This window comes from Cetorhinus maximus, unplaced genomic scaffold (assembly GCF_964194155.1).
Source record: "Cetorhinus maximus unplaced genomic scaffold, sCetMax3.hap1.1 HAP1_SCAFFOLD_510, whole genome shotgun sequence".
Taxonomy (NCBI): Eukaryota; Metazoa; Chordata; class Chondrichthyes; order Lamniformes; family Cetorhinidae; genus Cetorhinus; species Cetorhinus maximus.
In genome coordinates this window covers 263,784-284,842 of record NW_027596452.1, presented here as the reverse complement: position 1 = coordinate 284,842, position 21,059 = coordinate 263,784, and the positions used below count along the sequence as shown (strand labels likewise).

Sequence of the window (21,059 nt, the reverse complement as noted above, 5' to 3'; positions counted from 1 at the left end):
CGGAGTAGCTGTGTAAAGTGTGTGAGCTTTGAGGTGTGAGTTTTGATTGTTGCTGTGTCAGCAGCAGCAGCGGCAGCGGCAGCAGAGAGCTGGTTTAAAATGTTGTGAGGCGAAAGGTGCAGCTGAGAGAGTGTTTGAGAGGTGTATTTGCAAGTGAAAGCTGTTTTTGTATAAGTGAGGTAGAGTGTTTGTGAGATGAGAGTGCTGTCTGTGAGTGTTGGGTGAGCGTGCGTGTTTTTTGTGTGTAGCTGCTGCGGGTGAGTGAGTGAGAGAGAGAGAGAGAGAGAGAGAGAGAAAGAAAGAAAGTTGGATAAAAACAAAAAGCTAAAAGCTACTGCGGATGCTGGAAATCCAAAACAAAATAAAAACAGAATTACCTGGAAAAACTCAGCAAGTCTGGCAGCATCGGCGGAGAAGAAACCAGTCAACGTTTCGAGCCCTCATGGCCCTTCAGCAGAACTGAAGCATAGTTTCAACAAGGGAGAAATATAAATTGGTTTAAGGTGGGTGGGGGGGGAAGAGACACATTGAGGGTGTAGTGTGAGCAGATAATCAAAAGATGTCAGAGACAAAAGGGTCAAAGAGGTGTTGAAGGTGGTGGTCTTTGTCTGAGAAAAGTGCTAATTAAGAATGCAAGACAGGATATTCAAAGTACAGCTCTAGTGGGGGTGGGGTGGAAAGACTAAAGACCTTTAGTCTTTCCACCCCACCCCCACTAGAGCTGTACTTTGAATATCCTGTCTTGCATTCTTAATTAGCACTTTTCTCAGACAAAGACCACCACCTTCAACACCTCTTTGACCCTTTTGTCTCTGACATCTTTTGATTATCTGCTCACACCACACCCTCAATGTGTCTCTTCCCCCCCACCCACCTTAAACCAATTTATATTTCTCCCTTGTTGAAACTATGCTTCAGTTCTGCTGAAGGGCCATGAGGGCTCGAAACGTTGACTGATTTCTTCTCGGCCGATGCTGCCAGACTTGCTGAGTTTTTCCAAAGAAAGTTGGATTTTGGAACATGTACATGTTGAGAAGTAAAGAAAGCAGATGTTTGTAAGAAAACTATTTTTAGCATTGAAAATCCCCTGGAAAGGGGAGGGTGCACCGTTCCCAGAGATACTGCAATACCGGGTCGATGCGTGGAGTGGACGGAGCAAGCCCCTATTCCATCTCCCTGCTCCAAAAATCAATTTAATATATGGTCCCCAGATAAGGGACGTATCAGATATTAAACTGATAAGAACAGATTTTTTTTTTTTTTTTTTTTTTTTGTAAAAATATACTTTATTCCTAAAAATCTTCAATCACATTCAAAACCATTTCAAAAACAACATTACAAGGGTACAATCCAGGTTAAACTTTTACAAAATGTATCACCAGGTGCATCAGTACAAACAATATTACAGTCATTTACAGCCTTTCATTTTGATCTGTACAGCCCGAGGGGCTCTAAACAGTTCCCAGTCTCTCGGTGCGCTGTGGTAGAAAGGTCTTAGACAGCGACCCTTCCCCATTGCGCCTTTGCGGCAGCTGCCCCAAGCTTTAGTGCGTCCCTCAGCACGTAGTCCTGGACTTTGGATTGTGCCAGTCCGCAACAATCGGTCGGGGACAAATCTTTGTGCTGGAAGACCAACAAGTTTCGGGCAGACCAAAGCGCGTCTTTCACCGAGTTGATGATCCTCCAGCTGCAGTCGATGTTTGTCTCGGTGTGTGTCCCTGGGAACAGCCCGTAGAGCACAGAGTCCTGTGTCACAGAACTGCTCGGGATGAACCTCGACAGCAACCACTGCATCTCTCTCCAGACTTTCTTTGCAAAGGCACAATCCACAAGGAGGTGAACAACGGTCTCTTCCCCACCACAGCCACCTCGAGGGCATCGTGCAGAGGGGGTGAGACTCCTGGCGTGTAGGAAGGATCTGACGGGGAGGGCCTTTCTCACCACCAGCCAAGCTACGTCTTGGTGCTTGTTGGAAAGTTCTGGCGATGAGGCATTCTGCCAAATGACTTTGACAGTCTGCTCGGGGAACCATCCCACAGGGTCCACCCTCTCCTTATCCCTCAGGGCCTCTAGGACGTTACGTGCTGACCACTGCCTGATGGACTTGTGGTCAAAGGTGTTTTTCTGCATAAATTTTTCCACCAGGGACAGGTGGTACGGCACGGTCCAACTACTTGGAGCGTTCCGCGGCAGCGTGGCCAGACCCATCCTTCGCAACACCGGGGACAGGTAGAACCTCAGCACGTAGTGACACTTGGTGTTTGCGTACTGAGGGTCTACGCACCGCTTGATGCAGCCGCACACAAAGGTGGCCATCAGTATGAGGGCGATGTTGGGCACGTTTTTTCCCCCTTTATCTAGAGGCTTGTACATCGCGTCCCTGCAGACACGATCCATTTTCGACCTCCAGATAAAGCGGAAGATGGCTCGAGTGATCGCCATCGCGCAGGAGTGTGGAATGGGCCAGACCTGCGCCACGTACAGCAACAGCGAGAGTACCTCACACCTGATGACCAGGTTCTTACCCGCAATGGAGAGGGAGCGTCGCTCCCACATGCCCAGTTTCCTTTTCACCATAGCCACTCGCTCCTTCCAGTTTCTAACGCATTCCCCGGTCCCTCCGAACCATATCCCCAGCACCTTCAGGCCGTCAGCCCTGACAGTGAAGGGGACAAAGGATCGGTCAGCCCAGTTCCCAAAGAACATGGCCTCGCTCTTCCCACGATTTACCTTGGCTCCCGAGGCCAGTTCGAACTGGTCGCAGACGTGCATCAGTCTGCGCACCGACAGCGGATCCGAGCAGAAGACGGCGACGTCGTCCATGTACAGGGAGGCTTTTACCTGAGTGCCTCCACTGCCTGGGATCGTCACTCCTCTTATGCCCGGATCCTTCCTGATGGACTCGGCAAAGGGTTCTATGCAGCACACAAAAAGGACAGGCGAGAGGGGGCAGCCCTGCCTGACTCCAGATTTAATCGGAAAGCTATCTGTTTCCCACCCATTGATTGAGACTGCGCTACTGATGTTAGTGTAGAGCAGTTGGATCCAATTTCGAATTCCCTCCCCAAAGCCCATTTTGGAGAGCACATCCCCCATGTAGGTGTGCGATATTCTGTCAAAGGCCTTCTCCTGATCCAAGCTGATGAGGCAGGTATCCACACCCCTGTCCTGTACATAGGCAATCGTATCCCTGAGCAGCGCCAGGCTGTCAGAGATCTTCCTGCCTGGCACAGAGCAGGTCTGGTCAGGGTGAATCACCAATTCCAGAGCGGATTTGACCCGGTTGGCGATGACCTTGGACAGAATCTTATAGTCCATATTCAACAGTGAAATGGGTCGCCAATTTCTAATTTCCTCCCTTTCCCCCTTGTGCTTGTAGATGAGGGTGATGATGCCTTTCCTCATGGATTCTGACATGCTGCCGGCCAGGAGCATACTCTCGTACACTTCTAGCAGGTCTGGGCCGATCAAGTCCCACAGAGCCGAATACAACTCCGCCGGCAGGCCGTCGCTTCCGGGGGTTTTACTCTTCTCGAAGGACTCGAGGGCCTTAGTCAGTTCGTCAGGAGTTAGCGGTTTGTCTAGGCTCTCCCGCGTACTGTGGTCTAGGACCTCCGTGATAGAGGACAGGAAGGACTGGGAGGCCGTGCTGTCCGTGGGCTTCACGTCATACAGTCCGGCATAAAAGGATTTGCTGATCCTCAGAATGTCGGGCCGTGATGACTTTACTGAGCCGTCTTCTTCCTTCAGGCTGCTGATCACAGAGCGCTCTCTGTGTACCTTTTGGAAGAAGAAACGTGAGCACGTCTCATCCTGCTCCACGGAGCGGACTCTGGAACGGAAGATGATCTTGGAGGCCTCCGAGGCAAAGTGCGAGGCTTGCTGGCCCTTCACCTCTTGGAGCTCCTCCTTGACATCGACCCCCATCGACTGCAGCCGGAGCAGATTCTGCATCTTTTCCTGGAGTCGGGACATTTCCCTCTGTTCCTTTCTAGCTTTCTGGGTGCCTTTGAGGATGAAAAACCTCTTGATGCTTCCCTTGATCACTTCCCACCAGTGTGTCAGGGACTCAAAGAGGGGTTTCACGGTTCTCCAACCTTTGTAATCCCTCTTGAGCTCCTCAATGTTCTCTGGGGTCAGCAGTTGCACATTTAGCTTCCATGCCCCCCTGCCCACCCTCAGGTCTTCCTCCAAGTGGCAGTCCGCCAGTAGGAGGCAGTGGTCAGAGAAGAACACCGGCTTGACGTCGGTGGATCTGACTGTGAATGCACGGGACACAAACAGGAAGTCTATCCTGGAACGAATGGACCCGTCTGGCCGCGACCAGGTGTATCTACGCTGCGCTCCGTCTGCAGGGTTGCTGAAGACGTCGTGCAGCTTGGCATCCTTAACTGTTTCCATCAGGGATCTGGACGTAGCGTCCAATCTGCTTCCGGCCCTGCTGGATCGTCCAGCCGCATCGATGATGCAGTTGAAGTCCCCGCCCAGAATGACCGGCCTGGAGGTCGCCAGCAGCAGTGGGAGCTGCTGAAAAACCTCCAGCCGCTCAGCCCCTTGTGCCGGGCCGTACACGTTAATTAACCGGAGTGGAGCGTTCTTGTACATTACGTCTGCTACCAGGAGTCGCCCGCCCACCACCTCCTTGACCTCGGAGACGGTGAAGTTGCCTCCCCGCAGCAGAATACCCAGGCCGGAGGAACGAGAGTCGTTTCCGCCCGACCAGATCGATGGCCCGTGGGACCACCATCGTGACCATTGCCTGTAGGAGCTGAGGTGCGGTATCGCACACTCCTGCAGAAACAACAGGTCAGCTTTGACCTTGGCTAGGTAGTCCAAGGTCGCAACACATCGCGTAGTAGATTTAATGCTACGCACATTTATGGATACAATCTTTAAACCCATATTAAAGCATTTATTCTCCTACCAAACCCACTGTCTCTGAGAGTCCCAGACCTTTAGTCTGCTCCTTCATACCCGTAGTGAGCTCAAATTCCTTCACTTTGGATGGGCTGAGGTAGATCTCCTTGGCCGTGTTCTGCTCCAGTGGCATCTGGAGGTTCACGTAGTGAGCGGATTTTGAGATGACCTTTGCTGGAGAAGCTTCTCCAAAACTCACCCCCTCTGGGGGGTTGCTGTTCCCGGCTTCCTGGAGCTGGGGTGCGATGATTGCCTCACTGCTCCCAGATTCCAGGGGCTGTGGTGCACTGGCCTCCTCAGGTTGCAGGCCAAGTTGGGGTGCGCTGGTCTCCTTGTTGTCTCCAATTTTCTGGAGCTCGGGTGTCTCGTCCTCCAACGCCCTGGAGCTTTGCCGCCTCTTCTGTCGGTGCCGCTCTGGCACTTCATCATCCGAAGAGCTGCTGCCCTTGTCATCCGTGTCGGATGGGAGACGCCTCTTGCCGCTTCTCTGGGAAACGCCTTTGCTTCTTCTTCGCTCCCTCTTACTTTTCTTGTTCTTCACCGTCCGCCACTCCCCCTGCTGCTTTTCCACTGCTGCCTCCTCCTCCATTGATTCGCTGTCCTGAGGACTGGAAGGTTCAGGGGGTGGTGCTGTTGATTGGCTCTCTGTTGCCTCAATCTCTTTCTCCACCTTGTCTCTCTCTGTGTCCTCCTTTGTCCCGTTGAGCTCCCTGGGGGCCTTGGTGGTTGGAGTGACACGGAACATTTCTTCTGCTTCCCCGTGGTCGGCTTTGGCTGCCTGTGCGTAAGTACGGCAGCGTTTGGGGCAGGTCCTGTAGAGGTGACTTGCCTCGCCACACAGGTTGCAGCACTTGGCCTGTTTGCAGTCTTTTGTCTGGTGCCCTTCCTGTTTGCAGATCTTGCAGAGGGAGGCGCTGCAGTTGGCCGCCACATGACCAGCCTTGCCGCATGAGCGGCAATGCTTGGGTTGCCCAGCGTAGACCAGGTAGCCACGGTTTCCCCCGATTGCGAAACTGGAAGGAGGGTGGAAAATGGCTCCCTTACCATCGGTCTTTAGCGTGACCTTAAACAGGCGTTTGCCTGTCCAGATCCCCAAGTCGTCTCGAATCTCAGTGCCGCTCCCCACCTTATCGAAGTACCTGGTGAGGAAGGTGACCACGTCGGCGACAGGGACGAAGGGGTTGTACACATGCACCATCACCTCACGTTCCCGTTGCAACGGCAGAGAAAAGTGCGGCTCCGCCGTCAGGATCTTCATCTCCGGCAGGTCTCTCTTCTCCTCGAACACCCTCAGGAGCCGGACGCAGTCTGCCACCCGCTTGAACGTCACGTCAAAATAACCGCCTTTGCGGGAGTCGTGCAGGGTGAAGATCTCCGTAGCTTGGAAGCCGCACGCCTTCAACAGGATCCTCCTGGTGAAGAAGCCCCGATCCATAGGTGATCCTCCTTCGCTGTGGTTCACCGTGACTCGGACGGTGATAGGTAACCCACGGTATGGATTTCGATTGCGATTGGTTATAGCCCTTCCATCCCGACCTTGCCTTGGTAGGACCATGGTGTCGCCCCTGCAACACTTGATCTTAGCCAAAAGGCCGAGAAGCGATTCCATTCGCCTTCCTTGTTACCTGCTGTACCTGCATACTAGCTTTCAGCGATTCGTGCGCGAGGACACCCAGATCCCTCTGTGCTGAAGCATTTCTGAAGTTTCTCTCCATTTGAATAATAAGTCGCCTTTTTATTCTTCTGACCAAAATGGATAACCGCACACTTATTAAACTTATTTAACTTAGTTAAACTCCATCTGCCAAATTTTGGCCCATTCACCTAACCTGTCCATATCCATTTGTAAATTTCTTATTTCTTCATTGCAACTTACTTTCCCACCTATTTTGGTGTCATCTGCAAATTTAGCTATAGTACCTTCTACTCCTGAATCCAAGTAAATAGTTGGGGGCCGAGGACCGAACCCTGTGGCACCCCACTAGTTACAGCTTGGCATCCACAAAAGACCCATTTATCTTGACTCTCTGCTTTCTGTTGGTTAGCCAATCCTCTATCCAAGCTAATATATTACCCTTAGCTGCGTGTGATCTTATCTTGTGTATTAATCTTTTGTGCGGCACCTTATCAAATGCCTTCTGGAAGTCCAGACATACTACATCTACAGGATCCCCGTTATCCACTTTGCTTGTCACATCTTCAAAGAACTCTAGCAAATTAGTCAAACACGATTTACTCTTCGTAAAGCCATGCCGACTCTGAGGGATTGCATTTTGACTTGCATTTTAGGAAGGTAGTGGAGGCATTGGAGAGAGTGCAGAAGAGGTTTACGAGTTTGGTTCCAGGGGCGAGGAAGTTGAGTTATGAAGTAAGATTGGAGAAGTTGGGACTGTATTCCTTGGGGAAAAGAAGTCTGAGAGGAGACTTGATAGAGGTATTGTAAATCATGAGGGGTCTGGAGAGAGTAGATAGGGAGAAACTGTTTGCACCGGGGCAAGGATCGAGAAGGAGAGGGCACAGGTTTAAAGTAACTGGCAAAAGAAGCAAAAGCGATAGGAGCAGCGAGCGGTCAGGGTCTGGAATGCACCACCTGATAGCGCGGCGGAGGCAGGTTCAATTGAAGAGGGAATGAGATGATTATTTGAAAAGAAAGCATGTGCCGGGTTACGTGGAGAAGGCAGGAGAAAGGCACGAGGTGAAATGTTCACCGGGAGAGCTGGTGCAGGCACGACGGGCGGAATGGGCTCCTTGTGCAATGTAAGGATTGTGTGAATGTGGATGTAGAGGTTTCGGAGTAGCTGTGTAAAGTGTGTGAGCTTTGAGGTGTGAGTTTTGATTGTTGCTGTGTCAGCAGCAGCAGCGGCAGCGGCAGCAGAGAGCTGGTTTAAAATGTTGTGAGGCGAAAGGTGCAGCTGAGAGAGTGTTTGAGAGGTGTATTTGCAAGTGAAAGCTGTTTTTGTATAAGTGAGGTAGAGTGTTTGTGAGATGAGAGTGCTGTCTGTGAGTGTTGGGTGAGCGTGCGTGTTTTTTGTGTGTAGCTGCTGCGGGTGAGTGAGTGAGAGAGAGAGAGAGAGAGAGAGAGAGAAAGAAAGAAAGTTGGATAAAAACAAAAAGCTAAAAGCTACTGCGGATGCTGGAAATCCAAAACAAAATAAAAACAGAATTACCTGGAAAAACTCAGCAAGTCTGGCAGCATCGGCGGAGAAGAAACCAGTCAACGTTTCGAGCCCTCATGGCCCTTCAGCAGAACTGAAGCATAGTTTCAACAAGGGAGAAATATAAATTGGTTTAAGGTGGGTGGGGGGGGAAGAGACACATTGAGGGTGTAGTGTGAGCAGATAATCAAAAGATGTCAGAGACAAAAGGGTCAAAGAGGTGTTGAAGGTGGTGGTCTTTGTCTGAGAAAAGTGCTAATTAAGAATGCAAGACAGGATATTCAAAGTACAGCTCTAGTGGGGGTGGGGTGGAAAGACTAAAGACCTTTAGTCTTTCCACCCCACCCCCACTAGAGCTGTACTTTGAATATCCTGTCTTGCATTCTTAATTAGCACTTTTCTCAGACAAAGACCACCACCTTCAACACCTCTTTGACCCTTTTGTCTCTGACATCTTTTGATTATCTGCTCACACCACACCCTCAATGTGTCTCTTCCCCCCCACCCACCTTAAACCAATTTATATTTCTCCCTTGTTGAAACTATGCTTCAGTTCTGCTGAAGGGCCATGAGGGCTCGAAACGTTGACTGATTTCTTCTCGGCCGATGCTGCCAGACTTGCTGAGTTTTTCCAAAGAAAGTTGGATTTTGGAACATGTACATGTTGAGAAGTAAAGAAAGCAGATGTTTGTAAGAAAACTATTTTTAGCATTGAAAATCCCCTGGAAAGGGGAGGGTGCACCGTTCCCAGAGATACTGCAATACCGGGTCGATGCGTGGAGTGGACGGAGCAAGCCCCTATTCCATCTCCCTGCTCCAAAAATCAATTTAATATATGGTCCCCAGATAAAGGACGTATCAGATATTAAACTGATAAGAACAGATTTTTTTTTTTTTTTTTTTTTTGTAAAAATATACTTTATTCATAAAAATCTTCAATCACATTCAAAACCATTTCAAAAACAACATTACAAGGGTACAATCCAGGTTAAACTTTTACAAAATGTATCACCAGGTGCATCAGTACAAACAATATTACAGTCATTTACAGCCTTTCATTTTGATCTGTACAGCCCGAGGGGCTCTAAACAGTTCCCAGTCTCTCGGTGCGCTGTGGTAGAAAGGTCTTAGACAGCGACCCTTCCCCATTGCGCCTTTGCGGCAGCTGCCCCAAGCTTTAGTGCGTCCCTCAGCACGTAGTCCTGGACTTTGGATTGTGCCAGTCCGCAACAATCGGTCGGGGACAACTCTTTGTGCTGGAAGACCAACAAGTTTCGGGCAGACCAAAGCGCGTCTTTCACCGAGTTGATGATCCTCCAGCTGCAGTCGATGTTTGTCTCGGTGTGTGTCCCTGGGAACAGCCCGTAGAGCACAGAGTCCTGTGTCACAGAACTGCTCGGGATGAACCTCGACAGCAACCACTGCATCTCTCTCCAGACTTTCTTTGCAAAGGCACAATCCACAAGGAGGTGAACAACGGTCTCTTCCCCACCACAGCCACCTCGAGGGCATCGTGCAGAGGGGGTGAGACTCCTGGCGTGTAGGAAGGATCTGACGGGGAGGGCCTTTCTCACCACCAGCCAAGCTACGTCTTGGTGCTTGTTGGAAAGTTCTGGCGATGAGGCATTCTGCCAAATGACTTTGACAGTCTGCTCGGGGAACCATCCCACAGGGTCCACCCTCTCCTTATCCCTCAGGGCCTCTAGGACGTTACGTGCTGACCACTGCCTGATGGACTTGTGGTCAAAGGTGTTTTTCTGCATCAATTTTTCCACCAGGGACAGGTGGTACGGCACGGTCCAACTACTTGGAGCGTTCCGCGGCAGCGTGGCCAGACCCATCCTTCGCAACACCGGGGACAGGTAGAACCTCAGCACGTAGTGACACTTGGTGTTTGCGTACTGAGGGTCTACGCACCGCTTGATGCAGCCGCACACAAAGGTGGCCATCAGTATGAGGGCGCTGTTGGGCACGTTTTTTCCCCCTTTATCTAGAGGCTTGTACATCGCGTCCCTGCAGACACGATCCATTTTCGACCTCCAGATAAAGCGGAAGATGGCTCGAGTGATCGCCATCGCGCAGGAGTGTGGAATGGGCCAGACCTGCGCCACGTACAGCAACAGCGAGAGTACCTCACACCTGATGACCAGGTTCTTACCCGCAATGGAGAGGGAGCGTCGCTCCCACATGCCCAGTTTCCTCTTCACCATAGCCACTCGCTCCTTCCAGTTTCTAACGCATGCCCCGGTCCCTCCGAACCATATCCCCAGCACCTTCAGGCCGTCAGCCCTGACAGTGAAGGGGACAAAGGATCGGTCAGCCCAGTTCCCAAAGAACATGGCCTCGCTCTTCCCACGATTTACCTTGGCTCCCGAGGCCAGTTCGAACTGGTCGCAGATGTGCATCAGTCTGCGCACCGACAGCGGATCCGAGCAGAAGACGGCGACGTCGTCCATGTACAGGGAGGCTTTTACCTGAGTGCCTCCACTGCCTGGGATCGTCACTCCTCTTATGCCCGGATCCTTCCTGATGGACTCGGCAAAGGGTTCTATGCAACACACGAAAAGGACAGGCGAGAGAGGACAGCCCTGCCTGACTCCAGATTTAATCGGAAAGCTATCCGTTTCCCACCCATTGATTGAGACTGCGCTACTGATGTTAGTGTAGAGCAGTTGGATCCAATTTCGAATTCCCTCCCCAAACCCCATTTTGGAGAGCACATCCCCCATGTAGGTGTGCGATATTCTGTCAAAGGCCTTCTCCTGATCCAAGCTGATGAGGCAGGTATCCACACCCCTGTCCTGTACATAGGCAATCGTATCCCTGAGCAGCGCCAGGCTGTCAGAGATCTTCCTGCCTGGCACAGAGCAGGTCTGGTCAGGGTGAATCACCAATTCCAGAGCGGATTTGACCCGGTTGGCGATGACCTTGGACAGAATCTTATAGTCCACATTCAACAGTGAAATGGGTCGCCAATTTCTAATTTCCTCCCTTTCCCCCTTGTGCTTGTAGATGAGGGTGATGATGCCTTTCCTCATGGATTCTGACATACTACCGGTCAGGAGCATACTCTCGTACACTCCTAGCAGGTCTGGGCCGATCAAGTCCCACAGAGCCGAATACAACTCCGCCGGCAAGCCGTCGCTTCCGGGGGTTTTACTCTTCTCGAAGGACTCGAGGGCCTTAGTCAGTTCCTCAGGAGTTAGCGGTTTGTCCAGGCTCTCCCGCGTACTGTGGTCTAAGACCTCCGTGATAGAGGACAGGAAGGACTGGGAGGCCGTGCTGTCCGTGGGCTTCACGTCATACAGTCCGGCATAAAAGGATTTGCTGATCCTCAGAATGTCGGACCGTGATGACTTTACTGAGCCGTCTTCTTCCTTCAGGCTGCTGATCACAGAGCGCTCTCTGTGTACCTTTTGGAAGAAGAAACGTGAGCACGTCTCATCCTGCTCCACGGAGCGGACTCTGGAACGGAAGATGATCTTGGAGGCCTCCGAGGCAAAGTGCGAGGCTTGCTGGCCCTTCACCTCTTGGAGCTCCTCCTTGACATCGACCCCCATCGACTGCAGCCGGAGCAGATTCTGCATCTGTTCCTGGAGTCGGGACATTTCCCTCTGTTCCTTTCTAGCTTTCTGGGTGCCTTTGAGGATGAAGAACCTCTTGATGCTTCCCTTGATCACTTCCCACCAGTGTGTCAGGGACTCAAAGAGGGGTTTCACGGTTCTCCAACCTTTGTAATCCCTCTTGAGCTCCTCAATGTTCTCTGGGGTCAGCAGTTGCACATTTAGCTTCCATGCCCCCCTGCCCACCCTCAGGTCTTCCTCCAAGTGGCAGTCCGCCAGTAGGAGGCAGTGGTCAGAGAAGAACACCGGCTTGACCTCGGTGGATCTGACTGTGAATGCACGGGACACAAACAGGAAGTCTATCCTGGAACGAATGGACCCGTCTGGCCGCGACCAGGTGTATCTACGCTGCGCTCCGTCTGCAGGGTTGCTGAAGACGTCGTGCAGCTTGGCATCCTTAACTGTTTCCATCAGGGATCTGGACGTAGCGTCCAATCTGCTGCCGGCCCTGCCGGCGAGTGTTGGGTGAGAGTGCGTGTTTTTTGTGTGTAGCTGCTGCGGGTGAGTGAGTGAGTGAGAGAGAGAGAGAGAGAGAGAGAGAAAGAAAGAAAGTTGGATTTTGGAACATGTACATGTTGAGAAGTAAAGAAAGCAGATGTTTGTAAGAAAACTATTTTTAGCATTGAAAATCCCCTGGAAAGGGGAGGGTGCACCGTTCCCAGAGATACTGCAATACCGGGTCGATGCGTGGAGTGGACGGAGCAAGCCCCTATTCCATCTCCCTGCTCCAAAAATCAATTTAATATATGGTCCCCAGATAAGGGACGTATCAGATATTAAACTGATAAGAACAGATTTTTTTTTTTTTTTTTTTGTAAAAATATACTTTATTCATAAAATATCTTCAATCACATTCAAAACCATTTCAAAAACAACATTACAAGGGTACAATCCAGGTTACACTTTTACAAAATGTATCACCAGGTGCATCAGTACAAACAATATTACAGTCATTTACAGCCTTTCATTTTGATCTGTACAGCCCGAGGGGCTCTAAACAGTTCCCAGTCTCTCGGTGCGCTGTGGTAGAAAGGTCTTAGACAGCGACCCTTCCCCATTGCGCCTTTGCGGCAGCTGCCCCAAGCTTTAGTGCGTCCCTCAGCACGTAGTCCTGGACTTTGGATTGTGCCAGTCCGCAACAATCGGTCGGGGACAACTCTTTGTGCTGGAAGACCAACAAGTTTCGGGCAGACCAAAGCGCCTCGTTCACCGAGTTGATGATCCTCCAGCTGCAGTTGATGTTTGTCTCGGTGTGTGTCCCTGGGAACAGCCCGTAGAGCACAGAGTCCTGTGTCACAGAACTGCTCGGGATGAACCTCGACAGCAACCACTGCATCTCTCTCCAGACTTTCTTTGCAAAGGCACAATCCACAAGGAGGTGAACAACGGTCTCTTCCCCACCACAGCCACCTCGAGGGCAACGTGCAGAGGGGGTGAGCTTCCTGGCGTGTAGGAAGGATCTGACGGGGAGGGCCTTTCTCACCACCAGCCAAGCTACGTCTTGGTGCTTGTTGGAAAGTTCTGGCGATGAGGCATTCTGCCAAATGACTTTGACAGTCTGCTCGGGGAACCATCCCACAGGGTCCACCCTCTCCTTATCCCTCAGGGCCTCTAGGACGTTACGTGCTGACCACTGCCTGATGGACTTGTGGTCAAAGGTGTTTTTCTGAATCAATTTTTCCACCAGGGACAGGTGGTACGGCACGGTCCAACTACTTGGAGCGTTCCGCGGCAGCGTGGCCAGACCCATCCTTCGCAACACCGGGGACAGGTAGAACCTCAGCACGTAGTGACACTTGGTGTTTGCGTACTGAGGGTCTACGCACCGCTTGATGCAGCCGCACACAAAGGTGGCCATCAGTATGAGGGCGATGTTGGGCACGTTTTTTCCCCCTTTATCTAGAGGCTTGTACATCGCGTCCCTGCGGACCCGATCCATTTTCGACCTCCAGATAAAGCGGAAGATGGCTCGAGTTATCGCCGTCGCGCAGGAGTCTGGAATGGGCCAGACCTGCGCCACGTACAGCAACAGCGAGAGTACCTCACACCTGATGACCAGGTTCTTACCCGCAATGGAGAGGGAGCGTCGATCCCACATGCCCAGTTTCCTCTTCACCATAGCCACTCGCTCCTTCCAGTTTCTAACGCATGCCCCGGTCCCTCCGAACCATATCCCCAGCACCTTCAGGCCGTCAGCCCTGACAGTGAAGGGGACAAAGGATCGGTCAGCCCAGTTCCCAAAGAACATGGCCTCGCTCTTCCCACGATTTACCTTGGCTCCCGAGGCCAGTTCGAACTGGTCGCAGATGTGCATCAGTCTGCGCACCGACAGCGGATCCGAGCAGAAGACGGCGACGTCGTCCATGTACAGGGAGGCTTTTACCTGAGTGCCTCCACTGCCTGGGATCGTCACTCCTCTTATGCCCGGATCCTTCCTGATGGACTCGGCAAAGGGTTCTATGCAACACACGAAAAGGACAGGCGAGAGAGGACAGCCCTGCCTGACTCCAGATTTAATCGGAAAGCTATCTGTTTCCCACCCATTGATTGAGACTGCGCTACTGATGTTAGTGTAGAGCAGTTGGATCCAATTTCGAATTCCCTCCCCAAACCCCATTTTGGAGAGCACATCCCCCATGTAGGTGTGCGATATTCTGTCAAAGGCCTTCTCCTGATCCAAGCTGATGAGGCAGGTATCCACACCCCTGTCCTGTACATAGGCAATCGTATCCCTGAGCAGCGCCAGGCTGTCAGAGATCTTCCTGCCTGGCACAGAGCAGGTCTGGTCAGGGTGAATCACCAATTCCAGAGCGGATTTGACCCGGTTGGTGATGACCTTGGACAGAATCTTATAGTCCACATTCAACAGTGAAATGGGTCGCCAATTTCTAATTTCCTCCCTTTCCCCCTTGTGCTTGTAGATGAGGGTGATGATGCCTTTCCTCATGGATTCTGACATGCTGCCGGCCAGGAGCATACTCTCGTACACTTCTAGCAGGTCTGGGCCGATCAAGTCCCACAGAGCCGAATACAACTCCGCCGGCAAGCCGTCGCTTCCGGGGGTTTTACTCTTCTCGAAGGACTCGAGGGCCTTAGTCAGTTCGTCAGGAGTTAGCGGTTTGTCCAGGCTCTCCCGCGTACTGTGGTCTAAGACCTCCGTGATAGAGGACAGGAAGGACTGGGAGGCCGTGCTGTCCGTGGGCTTCACGTCATACAGTCCGGCATAAAAGGATTTGCTGATCCTCAGAATGTCGGACCGTGATGACTTTACTGAGCCGTCTTCTTCCTTCAGGCTGCTGATCACAGAGCGCTCTCTGTGTACCTTTTGGAAGAAGAAACGTGAGCACGTCTCATCCTGCTCCACGGAGCGGACTCTGGAACGGAAGATGATCTTGGAGGCCTCCGAGGCAAAGTGCGAGGCTTGCTGGCCCTTCACCTCTTGGAGCTCCTCCTTGACATCGACCCCCATCGACTGCAGCCGGAGCAGATTCTGCATCTTTTTCTGGAGTCGGGACATTTCCCTCTGTTCCTTTCTAGCTTTCTGGGTGCCTTTGAGGATGAAAAACCTCTTGATGCTTCCCTTGATCACTTCCCACCAGTCTGTCAGGGACTCAAAGAGGGGTTTCACGGTTCTCCAACCTTTGTAATCCCTCTTGAGCTCCTCAATGTTCTCTGGGGTCAGCATTTGCACATTTAGCTTCCATGCCCCCCTGCCCACCCTCAGGTCCTTCTCCAAGTGGCAGTCCGCCAGTAGGAGGCAGTGGTCAGAGAAGAACACCGGCTTGACCTCGGTGGATCTGACTGTGAATGCACGGGACACAAACAGGAAGTCTATCCTGGAACGAATGGACCCGTCTGGCCGCGACCAGGTGTATCTACGCTGCGCTCCGTCTGCAGGGTTGCTGAAGACGTCGTGCAGCTTGGCATTCTTAACTGTTTCCATCAGGGATCTGGACGTAGCGTCCAATCTGCTTCCGGCCCTGCCGGATCGTCCAGCCGCATCGATGATGCAGTTGAAGTCCCCGCCCAGAATGACCGGCCTGGAGGTCGCCAGCAGCAGTGGGAGCTGCTGAAAAACCTCCAGCCGCTCAGCCCCTTGTGCCGGGCCATACACGTTAATTAACCGGAGTGGAGCGTTCTTGTACATTACGTCTGCTACCAGGAGTCGCCCGCCCACCACCTCCTTGACCTCGGAGACGGTGAAGTTGCCTCCCCGCAGCAGAATACCCAGGCCGGAGGAACGAGAGTCGTTTCCGCCCGACCAGATCGATGGCCCGTGGGACCACCATCGTGACCATTGCCTGTAGGAGCTGAGGTGCGGTATCGCACACTCCTGCAGAAACAACAGGTCAGCTTTGACCTTGGCTAGGTAGTCCAAGGTCGCAACACATCGCGTAGTAGATTTAATGCTACGCACATTTATGGATACAATCTTTAAACCCATTTTAAAGCATTTATTCTCCTACCAAACCCACTGTCTCTGAGAGTCCCAGACCTTTAGTCTGCTCCTTCATACCCGTAGTGAGCTCAAATTCCTTCACTTTGGATGGGCTGAGGTAGATCTCCTTGGCCGTGTTCTGCTCCGGTGGCATCTGGAGGTTCACGTAGAGAGCGGGTTTTGAGATGACCTTTGCTGGAGAAGCTTCTCCAAAACTCACCCCCTCTGGGGTGTTGCTGTTCCCGGCTTCCTGGAGCTGGGGTGCGATGATTGCCTCACTGCTCCCAGATTCCAGGGGCTGTGGTGCACTGGCCTCCTCAGGTTGCAGGCAAAGTTGGGGTGCGCTGATCTCCTTGTTGTCTCCAATTTTCTGGAGCTCGGGTGTCTCGTCCTCCAATGCCCTGGAGCTTTGCCGCCTCTTCTGTCGGTGCCGCTCTGGCACTTCATCATCCGATGAGCTGCTGCCCTTGTCATCCGTGTCGGATGGGAGACGCCTCTTGCCGCTTCTCTGGGAAACGCCTTTGCTTCTTCTTCGCTCCCTCTTACTTTTCTTGTTCTTGTTCTTCACCGTCCGCCACTCCCCCTGCTGCTTTTCCACTGCTGCCTCCTCCTCCATTGATTCGCTGTCCTGAGGACTGGGAGGTACAGGGGGTAGTGCTGCTGATTGGCTCTCTGTTGCCTCGATCTCTTTCTCCACCTTGTCTCTCTCTGTGTCCTCCTTTGTCCCGTTGAGCTCCCTGGGGGCCTTGGTGGTTGGAGTGACACGAAACATTTCTTCTGCTTCCCCCTGGTCGGCTTTGGCTGCCTGTGCGTAAGTACGGCAGCGTTTGGTGCAGGTCCTGTAGAGGTGACCTGCCTCGCCACACAGGTTGCAGCACTTGGCCTGTTTGCAGTCTTTTGTCTGGTGCCCTTCCTGTTTGCAGATCTTGCAGAGGGAGGCGCTGCAGTTGGCCGCCACATGACCAGCCTTGCCGCATGAGCGACAATGCTTGGGTTGCCCAGCGTAGACCAGGTAGCCCCGGTTTCCCCCGATGGCGAAACTGGAGGGAGGGTGGAAAATGGCTCCCTTACCATCGGTCTTTAGCGTGACCTTAAACAGGCGTTTGCCTATCCAGATCCCCAAGTCGTCTCGAATCTCGGTGCCGCTCCCCACCTTATCGAAGTACCTGGTGAGGAAGGTGACCACGTCGGCGACAGGGACGAAGGGGTTGTACACATGCACCATCACCTCTCGTTCCCGTTGCAACGGCAGAGAAAAGTGCGGCTCCGCCGTCAGGATCTTCATCTCCGGCAGGTCTCTCTTCTCCTCGAACACCCTCAGGAGCCGGACGCAGTCTGCCACCCGCTTGAACGTCACGTCAAAATAACCGCCTTTGCGGGAGTCGTGCAGGGTGAAGATCTCCGTAGCTTGGAAGCCGCACGCCTTCAACAGGATCCTCCTGGTGAAGAAGCCCCGATCCATAGGTGATCCTCCTTCGCTGTGGTTCACCGTGACTCGGACGGTGATAGGTAGCCCACGGTATGGATTTGGATTGCGATTGGTTATCGCCCTTCCATCCCGACCTTGCCTTGGCAGGACCATGGTGTCGCCCCTGCAACACTTGATCTTAGCCAAAAGGCCGAGAAGCGATGAGAAAGAAAGAAAGTTGTGTTTTGAAAGATGTGCATGTTGAAAAGTAAAGAAAGCAGATGTTTGTAAGAAAACTATTTTTAGCATTGAAAATCCCCTGGAAAGGGGTGGTGCATCATTCCCAGAGATACTGCAATACCGGGTCGATGCGTGGAGTGGACGGAGCAAGCCCCTATTCCATCTCCCTGCTCCAAAAATCAATTTAATATATGGTCCCCAGATAAGGGACGTATCAGATATTAAACTGATAAGAACAGATTTTTTTTTTTTTTTTTTTGTAAAAATATACTTTATTCATAAAATATCTTCAATCACATTCCAAACCATTCCAAAAACAACATTACAAGGGTACAATCCAGGTTAAACTTTTACAAAATGTATCACCAGGTGCATCAGTACAAACAATATTACAATCATTTACAGCCTTTCATTTTGATCTGTACAGCCCGAGGGGCTCTAAACAGTTCCCAGTCTCTCGGTGCGCTGTGGTAGAAAGGTCTTAGACAGCGACCCTTCCCCATTGCGCCTTTGCGGCAGCTGCCTAAACTGATAAGAACAGATTTTTTTTTTTGTGTAAAAATATACTTTATTCATAAAATATCTTCAATCGCATTCAAAACCATTTCAAAAACAACATTACAAGGGTACAATGCAGGTTAAACTTTTACAAAATGTATCACCAGGTGCATCAGTACAAACAATATTACAATCATTTACAGCCTTTCATTTTGATCTGTACAGCCCGAGGGGCTCTAAACAGTTCCCAGTCTCTCGGTGCGCTGTGGTAGAAAGGTCTTAGACAGCGACCCTTCCCCATTGCGCCTTTGCGGCAGCTGCCCCAAGCTGTCGTGCGTCCCTCAGCACGTAGTCCTGGACTTTGGATTGTGCCAGTCTGCAACAATCGGTCGGGGACAACTCTTTGTGCTGGAAGACCAACAAGTTTCGGGCAGACCAAAGCGCCTCTTTCACCGAGTTGATGATCCTCCAGCTGCAGTTGATGTTTGTCTCGGTGTGTGTCCCTGGGAACAGCCCGTAGAGCACAGAGTCCTGTGTCACAGAACTGCTCGGGATGAACCTCGACAGCAACCACTGCATCTCTCTCCAGACTTTCTTTGCTAAGGCACAATCCACAAGGAGGTGGACAACGGTCTCTTCCCCACCACAGCCACCTCGAGGGCAACGTGCAGAGGGGGTGAGCTTCCTGGCGTGTAGGAAGGATCTGACGGGGAGGGCCTTTCTCACCACCAGCCAAGCTACGTCTTGGTGCTTGTTGGAAAGTTCTGGCGATGAGGCATTCTGCCAAATGACTTTGACAGTCTGCTCGGGGAACCATCCCACAGGGTCCATCCTCTCCTTATCCCTCAGGGCCTCTAGGACGTTACGTGCTGACCACTGCCTGATGGACTTGTGGTCAAAGGTGTTTTTCTGCATAAATTTTTCCACCAGGGACAGGTGGTACGGCACGGTCCAACTACTTGGAGCGTTCCGCGGCAGCGTGGCCAGACCCATCCTTCGCAACACCGGGGACAGGTAGAACCTCAGCACGTAGTGACACTTGGTGTTTGCGTACTGAGGGTCTACGCACCGCTTGATGCAGCCGCACACAAAGGTGGCCATCAGTATGAGGGCGATGTTGGGCACGTTTTTTCCCCCTTTATCTAGAGGCTTGTAGATCGCGTCCCTGCGGACACGATCCATTTTCGACCTCCAGATAAAGCGGAAGATGGCTCGAGTGATCGCCGTCGCGCAGGAGTCTGGAATGGGCCAGACCTGCGCCACGTACAGCAACAGCGAGAGTACCTCCCACCTGATGACCAGGTTCTTACCCGCAATGGAGAGGGAGCGTCGATCCCACATGCCCAGTTTCCTCTTCACCATAGCCACTCGCTCCTTCCAGTTTCTAACGCATGCCCCGGTCCCTCCGAACCATATCCCCAGCACCTTCAGGCCGTCAGCCCTGACAGTGAAGGGGACAAAGGATCGGTCAGCCCAGTTCCCAAAGAACATGGCCTCGCTCTTCCCACGATTTACCTTGGCTCCCGAGGCCAGTTCGAACTGGTCGCAGATGTGCATCAGTCTGCGCACCGACAGCGGATCCGAGCAGAAGACGGCGACGTCGTCCATGTACAGGGAGGCTTTTACCTGAGTGCCTCCACTGCCTGGGATCGTCACTCCTCTTATGCCCGGATCCTTCCTGATGGACTCGGCAAAGGGTTCTATGCAGCACACGAAAAGGACAGGCGAGAGAGGACAGCCCTGCCTGACTCCAGATTTGATCGGGAAGCTATCTGTTTCCCACCCATTGATTGAGACTGCGCTACTGATGTTAGTGTAGAGCAGTTGGATCCAATTTCGAATTCCCTCCCCAAAGCCCATTTTGGAGAGCACATCCCCCATGTAGGTGTGCGATATTCTGTCAAAGGCCTTCTCCTGATCCAAGCTGATGAGGCAGGTATCCACACCCCTGTCCTGTACATAGGCAATCGTATCCCTGAGCAGCGCCAGGCTGTCAGAGATCTTCCTGCCTGGCACAGAGCAGGTCTGGTCAGGGTGAATCACCAATTCCAGAGCGGATTTGACCCGATTGGCGATGACCTTGGACAGAATCTTATAGTCCATAGTCAACAGTGAAATGGGTCGCCAATTTCTAATTTCCTCCCTTTCCCCCTTGTGCTTGTAGATGAGGGTGATGATGCCTTTCCTCATGGATTCTGACATGCTGCCGGCCAGGAGCATACTCTCGTACACTTCTAGCAGGTCTGGGCCGATCAAGTCCCACAGAGCCGAATACAACTCCGCCGGCAAGCCGTCGCTTCCGGGGGTTTTAGTCTTCTCGAAGGACGCGAGGGCCTTAGTCAGTTCATCAGGAGTTAGCGGTTTGTCTAGGCTCTCCCGCGTACTGTGGTCTAAGACCTCCGTGATAGAGGACAGGAAGGACTGGGAGGCCGTGCTGTCCGTGGGCTTCACGTCATACAGTCCGGCATAAAAGGATTTGCTGATCCTCAGAATGTCGGACCGTGATGACTTTACTGAGCCGTCTTCTTCCTTCAGGCTGCTGATCACAGAGCGCTCTCTGTGTACCTTTTGGAAGAAGAAACGTGAGCACGTCTCATCCTGCTCCACGGAGCGGACCCTGGAACGGAAGATGATCTTGGAGGCCTCCGAGGCAAAGTGCGAGGCTTGCTGGCCCTTCACCTCTTGGAGCTCCTCCTTGACATCGACCCCCATCGACCGCAGCCGGAGCAGATTCTGCATCTTTTTCTGGAGTCGGGACATTTCCCTCTGTTCCTTTCTAG

The 21,059-nt window shown here is 52.2% G+C and overlaps 4 non-coding genes across 4 annotated transcripts; all 4 read right to left on the bottom strand.

Moving 5' to 3' along the window:
- Positions 1–1,096: 1,096 nt before the first annotated feature.
- LOC144673901 (U2 spliceosomal RNA) lies at positions 1,097–1,283 on the bottom strand. The gene has a single exon (XR_013574441.1). It is a non-coding gene; the product is annotated as a U2 spliceosomal RNA (small nuclear RNA).
- Positions 1,284–8,803: 7,520 nt separating this feature from the next.
- Positions 8,804–8,988, bottom strand: LOC144673911 (U2 spliceosomal RNA). Its single transcript, XR_013574444.1, has one exon. It is a non-coding gene; the product is annotated as a U2 spliceosomal RNA (small nuclear RNA).
- Positions 8,989–12,337: 3,349 nt separating this feature from the next.
- On the bottom strand, positions 12,338–12,519 carry LOC144673899 (U2 spliceosomal RNA). Its single transcript, XR_013574440.1, has one exon. It is a non-coding gene; the product is annotated as a U2 spliceosomal RNA (small nuclear RNA).
- A 5,349-nt stretch (positions 12,520–17,868) lies between these two features.
- LOC144673916 (U2 spliceosomal RNA) lies at positions 17,869–18,050 on the bottom strand. Its single transcript, XR_013574445.1, has one exon. It is a non-coding gene; the product is annotated as a U2 spliceosomal RNA (small nuclear RNA).
- Between the last annotated feature and the right edge of the window lie 3,009 nt (positions 18,051–21,059).